The 18337-nt window shown below is 35.8% G+C and overlaps 1 long non-coding RNA gene across 2 annotated transcripts in view; it reads left to right on the top strand.

Annotated features, from left to right (window-relative positions):
• Positions 1-18337, top strand: part of LOC140599724 (uncharacterized) — a 69463-nt gene that overhangs the window by 10097 nt on the left and 41029 nt on the right. For both annotated transcript variants that reach the window (XR_012002700.1, XR_012002699.1), the window contains exons 2-5: positions 5660-5737; positions 15221-15349; positions 17330-17373; positions 17993-18049. This is a non-coding gene — a long non-coding RNA (uncharacterized lncRNA). The remainder of the gene's footprint in view (positions 1-5659; positions 5738-15220; positions 15350-17329; positions 17374-17992; positions 18050-18337) is intronic.

The raw sequence follows: 18337 nt of genomic DNA on the forward strand, positions 1-18337 counted from the left end.
TACTGGTGAACAGCAGCAAGGAGGACTCTGGAAGGTGGTAACCAGATAGCAAGACTCCCAAAGTTAAGGGAGTTTTTTTTATTTTTCTCTCTGAGGAATGTGAATAAATGGTTTGAATCTGAGGAATGAGAATGAATGAGTTGTGTTGTACAGCTAGAAGGCTCTAATAATCACCTGTGTATGGGTGCACACACTGTAGGAGAATAAACTGACTTCCCTTGAGGATTTTCCCAAAGAAAATCCTTGGTCCCAGCTCTATATGTGGTAGCAAAAGCTTCCTGCCTTCACTCTTATTTTCTATTAAAAAAGTGTTTTCCTAGCTATCCTTTCAGTGCTGGTTTACATCTGCACTCTGCACGTAACCTCACTTCTAGCACCTAATCCTGATTCGTTGTAATACTTAGTTATACATCTGTCTTAGCCACTAGACTGCACTTTGCTTAAAGGAAAAGCATGTAATATTTATTTTCACTATATTTATGTGCCCAATATAGGGTGCTTGATAAATGTTTACTGAATAAACAAATGGAAGAAATAGAGTAATATTAACAAAATGAAAGGATTGTGGAAGTGATGGAATGACACCTGTGTGTTTGTATTTATGGATGAGTGTGTGTGTGTGTGTGTGTTTCTTGCAAGAGTTGTTAAAGATTAAATAAAGATGCCCCAGAGAGCAATTATGAAGTCTAATCACCTCAGAGGGTTGGAGGTGAGAAATATGTTAGAGTGAAACTCAGAAATAGTCAGGAGAAAAATAATAAAGCATTAGAGAAGTAATAAAACCATTACAATAACTTTCGTGTAGCAATGAAGGGGGAAATGCTAAGAGAGTCCCTATTGGTATATTCTGAAATTAATAATGATTCAAATACCTCCTATGAAGTTTTTCATTAAAAACACACTTCCATAATCTAAGTACTGTAGACTTTAAATTCAACAAAAGAAACCTTGTTTTACAGTGTTGGAAATTAGTTCTATGAAATCAAGTTGATCTTTAGAAGTCGGTTTTAAGAAACCTGAAAGGACCTTTAATGGTAAAGTAAATATGGAACAGATGTTGCCTCAAGGAGGTCCTGGATAAATTTGTATTTTGATACGAAGCTAATGAAAAAGTATGGTGTTAATGTTCTGATTTTTGCAAAATTTATACTTTTCTTTCTAATCCGCAAGGTGTAACTTCCTTTTAATTTCATGAATAGCTGAACACTTTTAATAATATTAAGTGTGCTTAGATTTTAGATTTAATAGGCCATATATTTTACAAATATTTTAGAAGTACAAATCTTCCTCTTTGTTCAAAGGAAGCATTTCTTATGAAACAATTTGTTCTAGTCCTTACAGTTAGGTCTGCCAGAAGATATGCCTAGAAAGATGATAAATAATAATCTAATAACATGTGATATGTAAGTTTGTACACTGTAGGGTATCCCACGATGTCATGACAACATTGGTGTGCTATCTGCCCTGTAAAGATTTAAAGAAAAATAAGGGTATATTAATAGAATATACCCTATTCTCTAATACTTAGGAGATTTATTGAATTGTAGAAATAAACAAAACCTTATAGATACTTTATTTCAATATCCTAACTTTTTATATGAGAAAAAAAGGGAGACTAATGATTGATGGCAGAATTGGGACAAAGGTCAGATCTTCTGCATTTCAGGACTATATTTTCTCTCCTTCTCTTTTGCCTTGTACAATAGACCTCCTAATCTTTGGTTTCACTCTTTGAGGTTTCAGTTACTCACAGTCGACTGCGCCCTAAAAACAGATGACTTCTAATGACACACCTCAGCTTAATGTTAAGTCACAATGCCTACACCATTCACCTCACTGTACCTCACCATATAGGCATTTTTATCATCCCACATCCTCACAAAAAGAAGGGTTAGTACAGGATAATCAGGTACTTAGGAGACCACACTCACATAACTTTTATTACAGTAAATTGTTATAATTGTTCTATCTTATCATGAACTATTGTTGTTACTCTCTCACCCTAACTAATTTACAGATCCAATTTTGTCATAAATATGGATGTATAAGAAAAAACAGTATATATAGGATTCAGCACTATCCATAGTTCAGGCATCAAGTGGGGGTCTTGGAACATATCTCCAGCATATAGAGGGAGACTACTGTATTTAAAAACTGTTACTTAAATTTTATATCTAAAAACTCTACTTAAATTTGATATCTATACTACAATGCTTTGGCTTTTACACACAAGCAAAGTGATTTTTTTTAAATTAAAGGTTAAACTTTATTATAGAGGTATGGACTTTAATAGAACTAACAAGTAAAGAATGAAGAAAAGAAAGTTTCAGGTGGAAAATTGTTTCATTAGAGAACTAGGATCCAGAACCAGAAATCCTATCACAGAAACATAAAATGAAAATAATTGATATCCATAAAGGTTCTCCAATAAAATATTTAATTGATCTGTGTTTTTTCCAAAAACAAAAACAAAATTTTCATAATAAAGGATTCAGATGTGCAGCTATATTCCACTACTATAAATTATTTAAAGTATTGAATGCTAACCCATTTGGCCCAAAGTTATACGGGACCAGAATTGACTACTTGGGTTGGGAAAGCTGGATATTTAAAAAGAACATGGCTAAAATATATCTATTCTGACTTCCCCTAATGGTCACATACAGCCAGAAACTTCTTTCTCCCTTCTTCCCCAGATTAAAGACCTTCTAGGGTTGAAAGCAGAATTTAGAATGTCAAAACCACAAAAATGTTACAGTTTGAGAGTATTTAATCTTGGTAAACTATTAAAAAGATCTGAGTAGGTATTTGGTTTTATTTGGGACTAACAGTAGACTCCAAGCCAGAAAAACTCATCAAGACACTTAACAACCACTTCAAATAAATTTTGGCTTAAAAAATTTAAAAGCCAGACTTAGAAAAATATGTCAGATGATAAAGCATTATATATATATATATATATATATATATATATATATATAAGATTATAATATAATATATATATAATTACTTTCTACCACTGAAATTTTGGAAAACTGAAGAAAGTATCCAATTTCTTCTTTCCTCCTAGAAAGAAGATAAAATTTTGTCACTTCTCAGATGGTACCCACACTTGTGGCAAACATAGTATAATGTATACCCTTGTCAAACAACTAGAGTGAACACATGAAACTAAGGCAAGCATTGTGTGTCAATTGTACTTCAACAAAAAATAAAATGAATAGGAATACTAGAGGATATACTATGATAGAGCACACAAACATTGGAAACAACAATAAAGAAATGACTAGATAAATTAGGAATCAGCTAACATTAAAAAAATACACTTTAGTCAATTCAGCAAAAGAAAACTTCCAGTCTAATGTTTGCTCCTCGATCTCCTTCCTGGTGCAGGAATAATAATTAATCTGTTCTAAGCAAAGTTATATTGCTTTCCTCTCTACCTCCTACTTGACATAATTTGTAATAATTTGGCTTAAAGAAAATGATTTCCAAGCTCTTATCCAATAAGAATCACTAAGTCATTTATTATGTACTCAGTGCCTTAACTGTAGGGCAGAGTGTATTTTATAGCTAGAAAAGTATATAAAATACAGGCAGAAATCTTGATGTCAGAACTATTTTCTATAGGGTTTCATATCAATTGGCTCATCAAACTCCTGTAGGTGAAGTAATGGGCAAAACTTCAGAGAAAATTTCACTGGAATGTTGAGTTCTCTGAGATGATAGCTTACTCTTACTTTATTCCAACTGTAAGGAGCCAGCCACAGAGTTGTGCTCAGTAAATAGGAGTGTGGGAGGAATGAAGCCTTCCTGATTATGAATCTGTGGTATCATCTTCAGATGACTGTTCCTATTTGGACAGGCTCACAAACATCATTCGGTGTTCCTTTCTTTTATTTTCCTTACAGTAGTGGACCACATAATGAAGAAGGTTGGCAGATACTAAATTTGCTATTAGTAACTGGGTTATTGATCTTAACATGATTTTTTTTTTCTGCAAGGAAAATTACAAGCTGGCTCCTTTTCTCCCCCCACCCTCTTGTTTTTAAGAATACAAGTTCTGCATTCCCTGTCTACTTTTCAACATAGTATGCTTTGTAGTTAATATCATAACCTTTGGCCACCCTGTCAATGGCCACTGTTATTTACTTCGCCCAGGAGGAAGTATATGCCTACCTCGATTTTTCCTGAGGGTTGTCAGTTTCTAATTTTTCTTCCCCTGAGAAAGAGCCATTATTATTCAAAAGCCAGACACTTGGACTGGCTGATCCAATGTGTTTTTCAAATCCATTTCTCCCCTGCCTGTCACTACCACAGGACAGTAAGACTTAAAACTCAATTTCCCAGCCTTTCTTTTGGCTTTGAGGGGTCATGCAACCTGGCTCTGGCCAATGAGATGCAAAACTCATTGAGGCTAGCGCTTTCTGTGTCCTTGCCTTCCCCTCCCTGCCTGGAGCAAGGATGGTAGAGTGGCCATCCTGCAAACATGGAGATTAAAATCTCATACTAAGGTTGGCAAAGCAGAAAGCTGTAGCAAGCCCAGAATATTGACCACATTGTGGAACCACTGTCCCAGCCTTGGAAGACCTATTTGAACTTCTTTTTACGTAAGAAACATTAACGTCTTTCATTGTAATTTTGGTTTTATACTGCTAAACACAATCCTGACTGATACACTGAAATAATGTCTCTTGGGTGTGGAGGTCAACAATGAAAGGATGATTTCCAAAAAATAAATTTTTACAAATGATTTATTTCTCTCTGATAGGTAAGACAACAGAGAAAATGCCTCATTAAGATAATTTTGTTAGAAAAGGCAGTTTCTCTTGTTGAATATAGGTACCAGAAAATTGTTAGTAATTCTCACTCATCTGAACGACACCTGAGGGGCTTATAAACTCACAGCTTTGTAAACCCAATCAGGGATTTATGTGAATAACTTAATTGAGTTATCGTACCTGCTTTAGCACTTAATCTGTTGTGATACGTTATTTTTGTTGAACCATCTAAAGAAAATCCACCTTATATTCACATGTGGCTGAAAAGGGGAGTATTTCAATAATAGCTTTTTAAAAGTTAATTGCCGTATGGAATCTGAAACTGTCAGTAAACTCTTTCTACTTCATTAGATCAAAGACCATTGGTCTTTGTTGCACTTTGAATGGATCTTTTGCCCATGCATAACTTTGTAGTATGATGTACTGGTCATTTGGAAAGTGTTGGTTCAGTGAGTTATGTTGCTTTTCTACATGTTGACCCATTTCATCATATAACATAGAAAAATCTCATTCAGTGATATTAAATTGATTATATCAGGAAAGTCTTTAAGTATTGGGAAGCTGTTAAGCTTATAGTGATGGATACCAGTTTCCCAAAACTCTTCCGCTGGAAAGCTCAGATTTTATCACTGACTAAAATACTGCCATTTGTTTTCCTTGAAGTAACAGGTTCACTTTGATCATTTTCAAGGGAATGTCCGTCGAATATACAGCTCTGTATAATCATAGCCCTTTGTCAGTCGCCCTTTCAAGTAAAAATGGTGTCCCATGACAAGAGTGACAATTCAGCTTAGAATTCAATCAATAGCACAAGTGCTTGTCCTTAAGGCAGTCATCATACTTGGTATGCTTTAGGTTTATTTCCTTTTGTGTTGCAGACAATATTAAAAACACATGCACTCAAGGACTGATATTTAGCAAAGTAATTTTTACTGCTTCCTCAAGGACATTCTAAGGTAAATATTTTTGTCTTCTTTTTCTTTTTTATAGTGAGTATATGGTAGCAAAGAAAACAGAAACAACTGGTACAGTTTGGGGTCACTTCCTTGATTCCCACTAAAGCACCAGGAGTTTTTTCCACTATTGTTTTTGTATCATCAGTGCAAATGTCAATGTAATGGAAAAAAACAAATAATATCTTTGTATTATTATGAAAATACTTTTGAATCCAGGAACTGCCAGGGATACACATCACATTTTGAGTACCCCTGCAATATAAAATATTAAACGGATCAATAATTAAACCAAAAATACAAAATATATATCAAGAAAAGCTATTGCCTCAGAATTCCAAGTTATTCGCAAATCAATAGAAAGTGTCACTGATTCATAATGAATTCTTTAGCTGAAGTAATTGTACTTGTATTCTAGAAACAAGTTATTATATTAAAATATGCTTTTTTTATATATAAGTAATATATGCTAACATTTGGAAAAACATGAAAAAAAAAAAAGATTAGCTGTCTGCTACCACCACCACAGATTAACCGTTGTTGCCATTTGACATATTTTCTCAATATTATATTGTAAGCTTTTAACCTATCATTTAAAATTCCCTCAAAACAGGGCATTAAGGAGGGTGCATGATGCAATGAGCACTGGGTGTTACACGCAACTGATGAATTACTGAACTCTACATCTGCAACTAATGATACACAATATGCTAACTAACTGAATTTAAGCAAAATAAGTTAAAAAAATAAAAAAATTAATAAAAATAAAATTCTCTTAAGACATAACTGCCACTAGCAGTAAAATGCCCTGTTTTGAAGTGATATAATAATTTTCCAAAAATAACTATAGGGCTAGATAGATAATTCCCAATTTTCTTCTATTATCAGCGTTGCTGCCATCATTAAATATAGAGACACATTTGGCCATTATTAGGTGTTGTCAGACATTTTAGGTGTTGTCAGACATTTTAATTGAGCCATGTTCTCATACTTCATTGTGGCTTTAATTTGCATTTCCTTGGTAAATAATGACACAGCAAATTTTTCATGTATCCACTTACCATTCATATATCCTCTTTTGTATATATATTAACATTTTTGTTACACTTTTCTCTTGTATTTTTATAGTACACGTTTTCTGAAAAGTTTCATTCTGTTGCATATGCTACTTTGTGTCACAGTTCTTTTTCTTTAGCAAATGTGTTGTGACTTATATAACTAAGAAATATTGCTCATGGGAAATAGAGAAAAGAATGAAGAAAACATAAAAGTGCCTCATAATCTGACCACTAAGAGATAACCACTGCCAGCCAATAGTTTATTTTTCCAGTCTTTGCCTTAAATAGTTTTCTATAATTGAATCAATATTGTATGTTCATTTTAGAATCCCATTTCTTTGTCATTTCAATACCTTATCTTGAACATTTTTGTGCACCTTTAAGTATTCTTTCCACATCACTCTCTCTTCCTACACCACCCACAGGAAATTAAAGTTTACCTAGGGCAAATCCATGCAATGTAATAAATAATATAGGGAACTCCATTTTATAAGGTAGGTATTGGGGAATAGGGCAAAGTTGATATGAGTGTTAGGGAAGGTCTCTGAGAGCTGGACCCATCAGGAAAGTGCAGGGAGGATGAAAGATAAGTTAGGCTTTGAGGGGATGGCAGGTGTGTGAACCAGGAAAGGAGCAAAGATGCAGAAGCAGGAGGGAGCAGGGCTGCATTGTGTTAGGGTCAAGTGAGTCTGGGCAAGGACTCAGTGAAGAGAGCAGTAGGACTGATTTGCTTTAAAAGGTATGGGAGTGGCCACATTTCAGAGATCCTTTGGAGGCTGGCTCTCTATAGAACTGAAATGTGGTTGGAATTATATCAAATTTCATGATCTGTTATGGGAGAAAGACCAACTTAACAACAAGACACTTGTTTATGATCACATGACAAGCAAATACCATGTACACACTGCCACTCTCAGAAAAGAATGGTAACACTGTGCTGTTGCTAGAAATTGTATAAGCCTCCTTTGGTGAATGGCTTGTACATTTTGTAATTTTATGCTAATGACAAATATATGGGATGGGTGTTGTTTTTATTGCTGGTACAACTATGATCGTAGCAGTCTGTAAAGTGAATAAACTTAGTCCACATAGATTGAGCTTCAGTCTGTGGGTCTCTGGGCACCTGGGTGGCTCAGTTGGTTAAGCGTCTGACTCCGGGTCGGGTCGTGATCTGGGGTCATGCGATTGAGCCCCACCTCAGGCTAGCTGCTCAGCTGGGAGCCTGCTTCTTTATCTCCCTCTACCCTTCTTTACTGACCATCCCCCCCCACCTCTGCCCCCCACTTGTCTCTCTCTCTCTCTCTCTTTCTGTCTCTCACTCATGTACATGCATGTTCTCAAATAAATCATAAAATATTAAAAAAAATAAAAGGATGGGTCTCAACCCTGGCTATACATGAAAATCAAATATGGAGCTTTTAAAACTTGCAGTGTCCACATCTACAACTCCTACTCTGATTTCCTGATTTAGTTAATCTGAAATGAGACTTAATCACTGGTGGTTTCAGATGTCCCCCCATAATGCTCATGCTTTTGAGAACCACACTGCTTCACCATCACAGTATTCTTCGGATAATTATGGAAAGCATCAAGACACTTTCTCCAGGACATGTTTACATTTGAATTCTTAATTTGATTACTTTCTTATATACATGTTGAATTTCTCCACGAAATTTATTTTCAAGAAATAAATGTGATGTGTACACATGTGATGTTTTCTGCATCATTCATATGTGAGAATGTCCTTTTTATTTCACACAATAAGGATAATTTAGGTAAATGTAGACTTCGGTGGACCAATATTTACTAAAATTTTATAGATATTTCTCTGCTCTCTCTTCTGGCATTTATAGCTGCAGAAGGCAAATCTGATACAATCATTTTTTATCTCTTTAATTAATTTAGATTGCTTGTTTATTCTTGGAACTTGATCCTTTCAAATGTCATCTCTTCATTTTTTTATTTCTCATTCTTTGATTTTACTAATAAGTTCTGAGACAACATCGCATATTTAAATTCTGATTCAACATTATACATATTTAATTCCTTCAGTGACTCCAATAAAAATTCAGCTACTCCTATTGTATTTAATTCTAAAATCCCCAAGTTTCGTTATCTGACATACCTAGCTTCTTAGTGCAGCCTCTTAACTTCTGGCTCTCGTTTCATGGACTTCATATTCCTTTGCTACTATTGATTATGTCAAGCAGTATAAAAAATAATTTCTTAAGTTCTTGGGATAGTAGTCACTTTCCCATGTTCCAAAATACATTTTCCCCTGTTTTGTTTTCCTTTCTTTACTCTTAATGAAATAAGCTGTGGTCAGACTTAATGTTACCTGATGGGCATATGGATTTTCTTGCATGACATTAAGTGTCTGCTGGAAACTAGCTATAAATCAGCTAGAAGGCAGGTCAAGAAATGTTCCTTCTAGCCCAATCTTAGTTTCTAAGAGGTAGTCTTTAATGTAGTGATTCTGTCTGTATTGGGCTGATCTGGGATATTATCCTTCCTGGGTGATGATATTCCAGACAGGTTTAATAAATGTAAATTTATAACATCCAGTTAGAATTGTTACAAGGGCTTCTTGTGTCTTTACCCCAACTTACACCACTTGTATTTATGGGATCATTATTTCCATAATGCAATGAGATAATGCTATTTTCTCTTCCCTCCCTTTCTTCAGTTGACAGATTAAGTACAAGATGCCAGTTAAGTTTGAATTTCAGGTAAACAACAAATAATTTTTAAGCATAAATATGTCCCACCAGTGTTTAGGATGTACTTACACTAAAAAAATAAAATTATGTGTAGTCCCTGCTTGCTCTTAGGAACACAGTTATATTAAAATGCTGTTTGTAGTTTATGCAAAATTCAAATTTAACTGGCCATCCTGTTAGTATTGGCTAAATTTGGCAAACCTCCCTTCTCTCAACTTGTTTTCTAGGAGCATCAGTCTCTGATCTGTATAGGAAGAACTGTGTTCATGGTAGTGAGTATACCTGAGGCATGGAAGGCTCTTTGAACATTTATGTCAAGCAGTACACCCACGCAGGAAACAGCTGCTCACTTTTTTCACTGGTGTAGTTCTAGTGTTTTTGAGTCAAAAGACAAATGGCATGTAGACTTCTTTACTTTCTTCAGGCCGGGCAGCATGCTTTGTTGCAAAGACCTGGCATCAGTGGCTTCCAATTACATTACTCAGTCCCATTCTATCCATCTTGAAATTGAAGAGCTCCCAGATTCAAAACATTCAAGTTTTTGGTAGCTTTTGTTGGTTTTTATCTTTTTGTGTGACAAATCAGGAGAGGCTGACTCTGGGGATATTAGCCAAACATTACTGGAAATCAGACTCCTGGCACTATTTAGTGTGTGTGTGTGTTTGCATGCTTGGACTACAGCTTCAGAAGCATTTTTAGAGGCCCAAGATGAAGGAGGCAATTATTTTTGGCTTAATGAACCCTGCCAAAAAGGGTTCAATTGTGATATCTAAATTTCTCTCCACAATAGCAAGGCAGCCTTTTCTGGAAAAGCCTATAGTATTGCCGGATACAAGATTATGTTGCCTAATCTATGTATTCCAGGTGGTGGTTCGATTTTTGAGCTTTTATACCTGTTGAGTGTCCACAGATATATATTGTAGCCGTTCAGAGCTGTTTGGCCCAGTATTGTTTTTGTCCTAATAAGGAACAGTCTGTCAAAAAGGTCTTTTGCCTGTCTTAGAGCTACCCAACACAACACAGGCATTTTTTTTTTTTACAAGAATTTCTTCTGTTTTTTCTTGGGAAATAGTCAATCATGCCATCCCTGACGTAATTTAAAATCACACCTAGATGAAGGACCATCTGCCACTGGCTGTTTGGCAATCCTCGGAGCCCATAAAAACAGGAGGAGTATATGAAAATGTCTTCAGAATTGGTCTTGACACTCTTAGTTCAACCAGTTCCTGGCTACCAGGTCTTCTTAAATAAGTCATGCATTTAGCTCAGTTCAAAGCCAGACAGAGGTTACAGATCTCACTTTTGTGTAAATGTGCAATGCCTCATGTTTCATCCTTCCCAACCACAGGCTGACCCACCTGCTTTGCCTATTTGATTTCCTCCAGCTGGCTTCCCATTTGTCTTGATTTACTCTCAAAGTCTTTGTCTAATTGACTTAGGGAAAAGACCTACTCATTTATTTCCTAAAGCTTATCTTTTCATGGCTGTGTTATTTGGTCAGCAGAACACAAATTTGGTAATAATTATATTCATTTGTAGAACAAGATGATGGATTTCTTTTGTAAGAAAAAAATACAAAAAAATACACTCCTTAAAAGGCAGAGACTGATGAGAACTCATGCGGAAAGAATCCTTTCTTTCACTAGTGTTTGTCAGGGGTGTTGAGATGAGCTGGGGTGATGCCACATAACCTGCAACCCTGCAAGCCCTTTTTGGAACTTCTCATGAGGACAGGCTGTTTGAGAAAGCAGACCTCTTCAATAGAGCTGTGAAACAGAAGGGTGCTCAATTGCGATTCAGAGGTGGAGAGATTAGAGAGTTTTGAGTGGATCCTGTAGGGACTGGGCCCAGTTGGTTCTGTTCTGCCCCTATTTTAATGGGACTCCTTGTTGTCAGTGGGAATATGCTCTGCTGAACAAGAAGCAGAAGCTGGAAAAATCCTGACATGAGTGACTTGCCCCTGGGAACTTCACTTTTCTTGATCTAAGTAATGAAGCCAATAATTATTTATTAGCTGAGATAAGGGCTAGGCATCGGAAAGAAGAGATCTCCAAATATAAAGCTTTTAAAATTACTAAACCTTTTAAAAAGGTTAAACTAAGGTGATGCCTGGATGGCTCAGTGGTTGAGCGTCTGCCTTCACTCAGGGCATGATCCTGGGATCTGGGATCAAGTCCCATATCAGGTTTCTTGCAGGGAGCCTGCTTTTCCCTCTGCCTGTGTCTCTGCCTCTTTCCCTGTGTCTCTCATTAAATAAATAAATAAATAAATAAATAAGTTAAATTGGCAGTTTGTTTCTCTGCTTTTCATGTAAATGTTTTAAGGTGAGCGTTGGAAACTGAGTGGGCAGTTTTGCTCCTCACAACCATTAAGGAGCATGGATATCTTCCACCTTGTTGCTGGATCATTCCGTAGGATATATTCCACAATCATAAGGACAAAGCTGGGTCTCAGTATATCCAGGCAGCCTGCATAGAGGGAGAGAAAGAGGAAGTCCAGGATGAGCAATTTTCTTTAAGAAAGTCTGGCATGCAGAGGTTTGACTGCTACCCTCATAGCCCATTGGTCATGTGACTAAGTTTTCAGCAATGGGACCCAAGGGTAAAAGCATGGAATACTGAGAAATGTAATCTCAAATAGGAAGGTCATATGCTGAGGAAAAAGAGGATGGGATTTTGAGAACAAAGAGCTACTAACCAGAAATACAAATCTCAAGAGCTAAATGTAAAGGATAAACATTTAGAATAATATTCTTAGAATGCTAAGCACATGATAATACATTTACCAAGAGCTTAATGCTCAATTAATAAAAACTTTGGTAATTATTTTTTCAAGATTTTATTTATTCATTCATGAGAGACACAGAGAGGGAGAGAGAGAGAGAGAGAGACAGAGGCAGAGACACAGGCAGAGGGAGAAGCAGGCTCCATGCAGGGAGCCCGATGTGGGACTTGATCCCAGGTCTCCAGGATCATGCCCTGGGCCAAAGGCGGTGCCAAACCACTGAGCCACCCAGGCTGCCCAACTTTGGTAATTATTAGTAAAAAAGAAGGGGATTGGAAATTATATATAGCTCTAAATACAGACAGAAGGAGAATGGGAAGAACTGGGGACACCTGAAATTTAAATAACTCTCATTCTGGAATGGTTTAATTAACTGAGTGTCACAATGGAGGTTGAGTATGGAATAATTCTCCTTAGGGACTTCTCTAAAATTATACCAAGATGAGGAGTCATTCCTTTTGGTTTTAGGGATGATGTCTGATACTTTTTGTTTTTAACACACTTCTTTGGACATTCTAGGTGGTATATAATTGTTAGTTTATTAGTTGCTGTTCAATCATACTCAGCATTGAAAGTCCTAAGGTAATAAGCTTAAGAGCAGAATGGACTCTGACTGGAAACTTGTCAGTTGAACAGTTTATGTATAAATTTCTGAGTAAGGCATTCCCCAGATTTCTCTTTCTGTAACTTTGGAATAATCCAAGGGTTGGGATGGTATAAGCTTGATAATACATGTGAAATGTTTGAATCATATAAAATCCATTTATTGTAAAGTATTACTGTGCCTAAAGATAGAAAAATTGAACATTTGTATAGTTGTTTAACAAAAACAAAGTTTGTGAGAAACAAAATCCACAATAGATTTCTGCTTGTGTAACTGTGCTAAGTTAACATCTCTATTCCATTTGTTATAATTTACACAATTTTAATTCTTATTTCAACAAAATATGTTTACATATTTATATGACTGTAAGGATACGTGTTGAAAATTAAACACAGGTTATTCTGGTAGATGAAGATCTGGAGGGTTGTTATGTTCTTTATCTTTCTCCAGTATTTTCTATCATCAAGAAGGAGATAATTATTGGGGGGAACTGGAGGGTGGAAAGAATAAGGCCTGAGACAATCATACCTTTTAATAGATATTCTGACTGCAAGTGTTCCAAAAGGCTTTTTATGTTGTCTGTAATCAAAACAATCCAGTATCCCCATTAGGTGACTAGGGGAAGTGGGTACAATGTTGGTTGTTTTTTCAAGTGTAATATTAAAGTGTAGAGTTATTATGTATAGTCCCCAAGACAGTGGTGGGAACAGGACTGGAACCTGTAACATGTCCATTCAAGGCCCCAAAACTTATGAAATGTATTGTTCATAGAAACATTATGAGTGCAAAAGACTGACATTTCCTCTGCCATTGTTTCTTTCCTTAATGCTCCCTGGTGCCCATACTCTTCCAGGAAACAGCTCCCCACTCCTTCCGCTTAGTGAACATCAAAAGGCTTAGAAGCCATTTGTGTATCCATATGTGTTCATTGTGGAGACTGAAACCAAACCAAAGTTTTAAGTTCTCAATTCCAGCAAGTGTAGCAAGGCTACTCTGGGGTATGAAGGGAAGGCTCTTGTATTCATTTTCCATATCTAGCAAAATCTAATGTAATCAATATCCAACAAGAAATTTAAATTTGACTCCTTGTTTCCAGAATAGATTTCATTGTTTTTATGGTTTCTTCAAACAGCCTCATACTATAGATTGAAATATCTGGCAATGAATTTTTAATACAAATAACTGAGTAGAGGTGGGGGGGGAGTAGAAATTTCTGGTTGTAAATGAAAAGTAGTTATTTAGGAAGTCATACTACAGAATAGTGTTGCTGTTCTGGCCTAGAGTTCTAGTCTCACTCTTTAGCATTTGCTCTTACCCAAACGTTATTTTCTCATTTTTTATTAATTGGTAACAACAGTAATTTTATAATACAGAACCATAAAAGCGGTCATATTGGTTCACAAAAAGAGGATGTGTTATATTCTTGTCCTATATACATATCTGTGATTTAATTTACCTATTATGGAGGGCAGGGGGAGTGGAGTATAGGAAATACTAAGAAACATACAGCTTATCCTGACAGTTTGAGAAGTTTTTGTTTTATTTGTCTTTAAAACCTTAGGTGAAATATGTTTAATTTCCTATTTCTACTACTTGTCTGTAACTCAGCAATGTGGTAAGACAGGGGGCAATGTATGACTGAAATGTTCTCTAGTAAGGTGAATGTATAGTCCTAATCTCTGTTGTTTAGGGCCCATTTGAATCAATATTTATGAGGGTTCTTCAGTCACAAAAAGTTTACTCTTAATAATGAAATCAAATCTGGGTTAAGAAATCTCAATACTTTCAGTTGAAATATATTTAGTAAACTTATATGTTTTTTTCTTCAAAGTATACTTCATGAAACACCTGTTCTGAGGCATTAACAGGTATTATACAAAAACTAGCCAATCTCAAGTTTACAGATGTAAATACACACACACACACACACACACACACACACACACACACACACACACATACTTGTGAACATAGTTCAGCAAATGAAACATAAATCCAAGAACAGAGCTATGGACATAAGAAATCAGGTTGAGCAAGGACCAGGAAAACCAATACCTGCTTAAGTAACTGTTGAAAGTAAGGCTGTGCAGCTAAATGCCTGAGTTAAAGGATTCTTTTAAAAGAGGGATACATGAGGGGTACCTGGCTGTCTCAGTTGGAAGAGCATGCAAATCTTGATCTCAGGGTTATGAGTTCAAGCCCCACGTTGGGTATAGAGATTACTTAAATAAATAAAACTGAAAAAAAGAAGAGGGGTACATGGGAACTTATTTCAGAGCAAGTTATAATTAGCCTCTATCTACCCTCCTGGCATCTTCAGATTTAAGTAGGAAAATAATATCATGGTGCATCTTACCTAGAAGAAAAATGAGACCAGGAATCTGGGAACCAAGCCCAAAGTTGGAAGTGAGAGGTTGCTGCTAGGTCAACAAGGAGTCACCTATGAATTGTGAGTATGCAAAAACCATACAGAGTAAACTTGGACAATCTAAAGTCATTGTATGTCTTATCTATAACATAAAGAATTAGTTGCTTATTTTCTTGAAAGGGGTTATTACTTTGTAGGGGGGAAATAATCATTTCTTTTCTAGGGAAATGCAGACAGATTGTAGAACATTGCTGTGAATTTTCTAGACCATGCAATAGTCCCAGGGAATGACAAGAATAGTACATGTTATGATCTTGGCAGCCTAATAAAAAAGTTCAGTTGAAGCTTATCACCCTTCTCCATTCCCCAAAATACACAAACAGCTGTGTTAGATATATACAGAATTATTGTTTTTGGATAGAGACTTGGTTTCCTCTTTTTTAATACTGTTCTATAGTTAGAAAATTTAGGTTTACAGTTATTCATTTTTTACTTGTGGAAAGGTGAAAATAATGCTTGACTTTGTATTTTAATAAGGAATCATGAAATACACATATACTTTGAAAAATATTTTCTAAAAAAAAAGAAAAATATTTTCTACCAATATATGGGAAAGAGACAAGAAAGTACACACTAGAAATATTTGCATTGAAACATTTGAAATGTAGACTGAAAAAATTTAGCTGATTTTCTAGTTGTAGCTTTGATAAGACAGGCTTAGGCATGGTTAAGACATGTTAAGATACCTTAAGAAAAAGTGGTATTTTTACAAAAAAAAAACTTTTTCTATTTAATATTACCTACAGTTTTATGCTTCATGGCCTCTTTCTATACCTATGATATTTAAGTAGAAGCTGCTCACTCAAGAATCTGTGTAATCAAAACTATTATCTCTAAATATTTAAGGTGTTCCCTAAATTCAAATGTCTATCTTTTTCTCTCAAAATATGTACAAGGGCATCGTGAATGCCCTGAAATCCTTTTGGTGTGTCATGAAAAAAAAGAAAAAGAAAAACTTATTGCAAGATTGATGCTAAAAATTCATAATGTTGAATAGCCTCCTATGATCCCTGTATGCTTGAGAGAAGATAAGAAGCCAGACATTCACTTTCTCCCCATCAAACACCTTTACACACAGGCAGCTTTACAAGTTTAATATTAATAAATGTTAAAACAAGCAATTATAAAGAATATACATACCTTAAACCTTAAAATCTCAAATCTTTAAAGAGCCTTGCCCTTCTCACATCATGACTAAAGGGTAAGGATGAACCCTGTTTGAGGAGTTTGGAACATCATGCCTCCAACCCTGAGATGTTGATGAGATGTTTCTTTTCCATACCTGTGGGAACCCTATCTCTGGCGTGACCTCAGTTATATATCCTTCCCTTCATTCCTTTGAAATTATGAGTCGACACAGACCCCTATAGACTTCCAAGGAAAAGAAACATCTTTCTACATAGCCAATTGTTTATCCATTCACCCTAAGCTTGCCTTCTCTCTCCTCCTTGTGTTCCAGCAATATCATCATCATACACTGAATATCTATGAAAACACTGAGCACTGGGCTTGGTGCTCACATTAGATCTCTCTGTTTTGCATGCTGACATCTTAAATTCTCTTATTTAGCCCTCCTCTCCTAAGAGTACTGCCTTTGGTTTCTATGTCTTAAGAAAATGTTCACTCTCTTATCAAACTACAAAAACCTTCTTGGATAAGATGGAGGTGACAGAAAATATGACACGGTAGAAACAGCATGAGCTCTGCATGAAGGAGACTTATACTTAGGCTTAAAAATTGGCTCCTCTATATACTAGACGTGTGAACTTAGATGAACTGCTCTGTGTCAACCTCAGTTTCCCTACCTGTTAGTATACCTGCTTCACAGAGCAGTTAGAGAAATTCAATGATAATATTACATATAATATATATAGTCTTTCACAGTGCCTAGAGCAGGGGAAACAATAACTTGTAGAAATTCTAATGCTAAGATAGAGTTTCCAATTGAGTTGATATTGGCATGTTGAGAATGGTCAAGTGACACTTTGTGTTCTTTTACAGGCACATGCATTATGCAGAGAGCCTACTCAACAAACACTGTTACAGTGAGTAAATAAATGAAGCGCAGTCTACACTAGTGTTTCTCTTCATTGTTTTAAGTGTTATTTAAGAAAAATCTCTCTTTTCCTCTTCTTCTGATATATAAATTAATTGCTGTTTTGTATCCTCCCAATCCTTTTGTTTGATCTTCTCTGTATATTCTTAAATTGAAAAATGCCAATAAATTTAGATTAGCCATAACTAAATCATGGTTTTCCTTTTGTCATTTCCTTCTTTTTCATCTTCTTGTAATTTAAACTTTCCACATCCTAGAGTGAGAAATAGGAGTTCGCAGTTTTTCCATAGCCTCAGTAAGCGGGCTGGAAAATGTTTTAATGGACTGCATGAACCAATGAATTTTAATGGTTTCCCCACATCCTCCAGAAGAGTTTCACATTTAGCTCTTCTATTTCTCTAACATCCCAACCCTGAGTTGTAATGAGTTGAGCTGTGGCAGCAATACTAGAAGAGCTATTCCTTAGTTTAAATGGTAGCAATGACACTTTGCAGCTAAAAATAATTTTGCATTATTATTTTCACATAGTTCTCTCTCATTCTCCCTTTGTTTCTTGCTTGCTTGTTTTGAAATGAAAACTCCTAAAATATTTCTCTCTTTACTTTTAGTGATATCCAGATGTGACAAGGGATCTAGAATTAATTGTTAACTTGCCCGGGGACCCAGTGAGTACCCAGTTTTAAAGATGTTTGTCCCATAACTAAAGCTTACCCAAAATCTTACTCAAACTCTTCTAGAAAAGTTGCACTCTGGACATGTCACGTTTTTGCCAAAGTGTTTAGGCTTTGTTTTTATCATGTCTGGGATATGACTTGTGAGTTTTCCTTTATCTGTGAGAGAAAGTTGACCTTTTGTGCTAATTCCACTTCCTGGTGAGTCAGCCTTCTTTCTTTTGGGCTTGTCTCTTTGCTCAGTGCCAATAATGTCTCACATTCCACTGATTCAGCACCTAC

Source organism: Vulpes vulpes, chromosome 7 (assembly GCF_048418805.1).
Source record: "Vulpes vulpes isolate BD-2025 chromosome 7, VulVul3, whole genome shotgun sequence".
In the NCBI taxonomy this organism is placed as follows: domain Eukaryota; kingdom Metazoa; phylum Chordata; class Mammalia; order Carnivora; family Canidae; genus Vulpes; species Vulpes vulpes.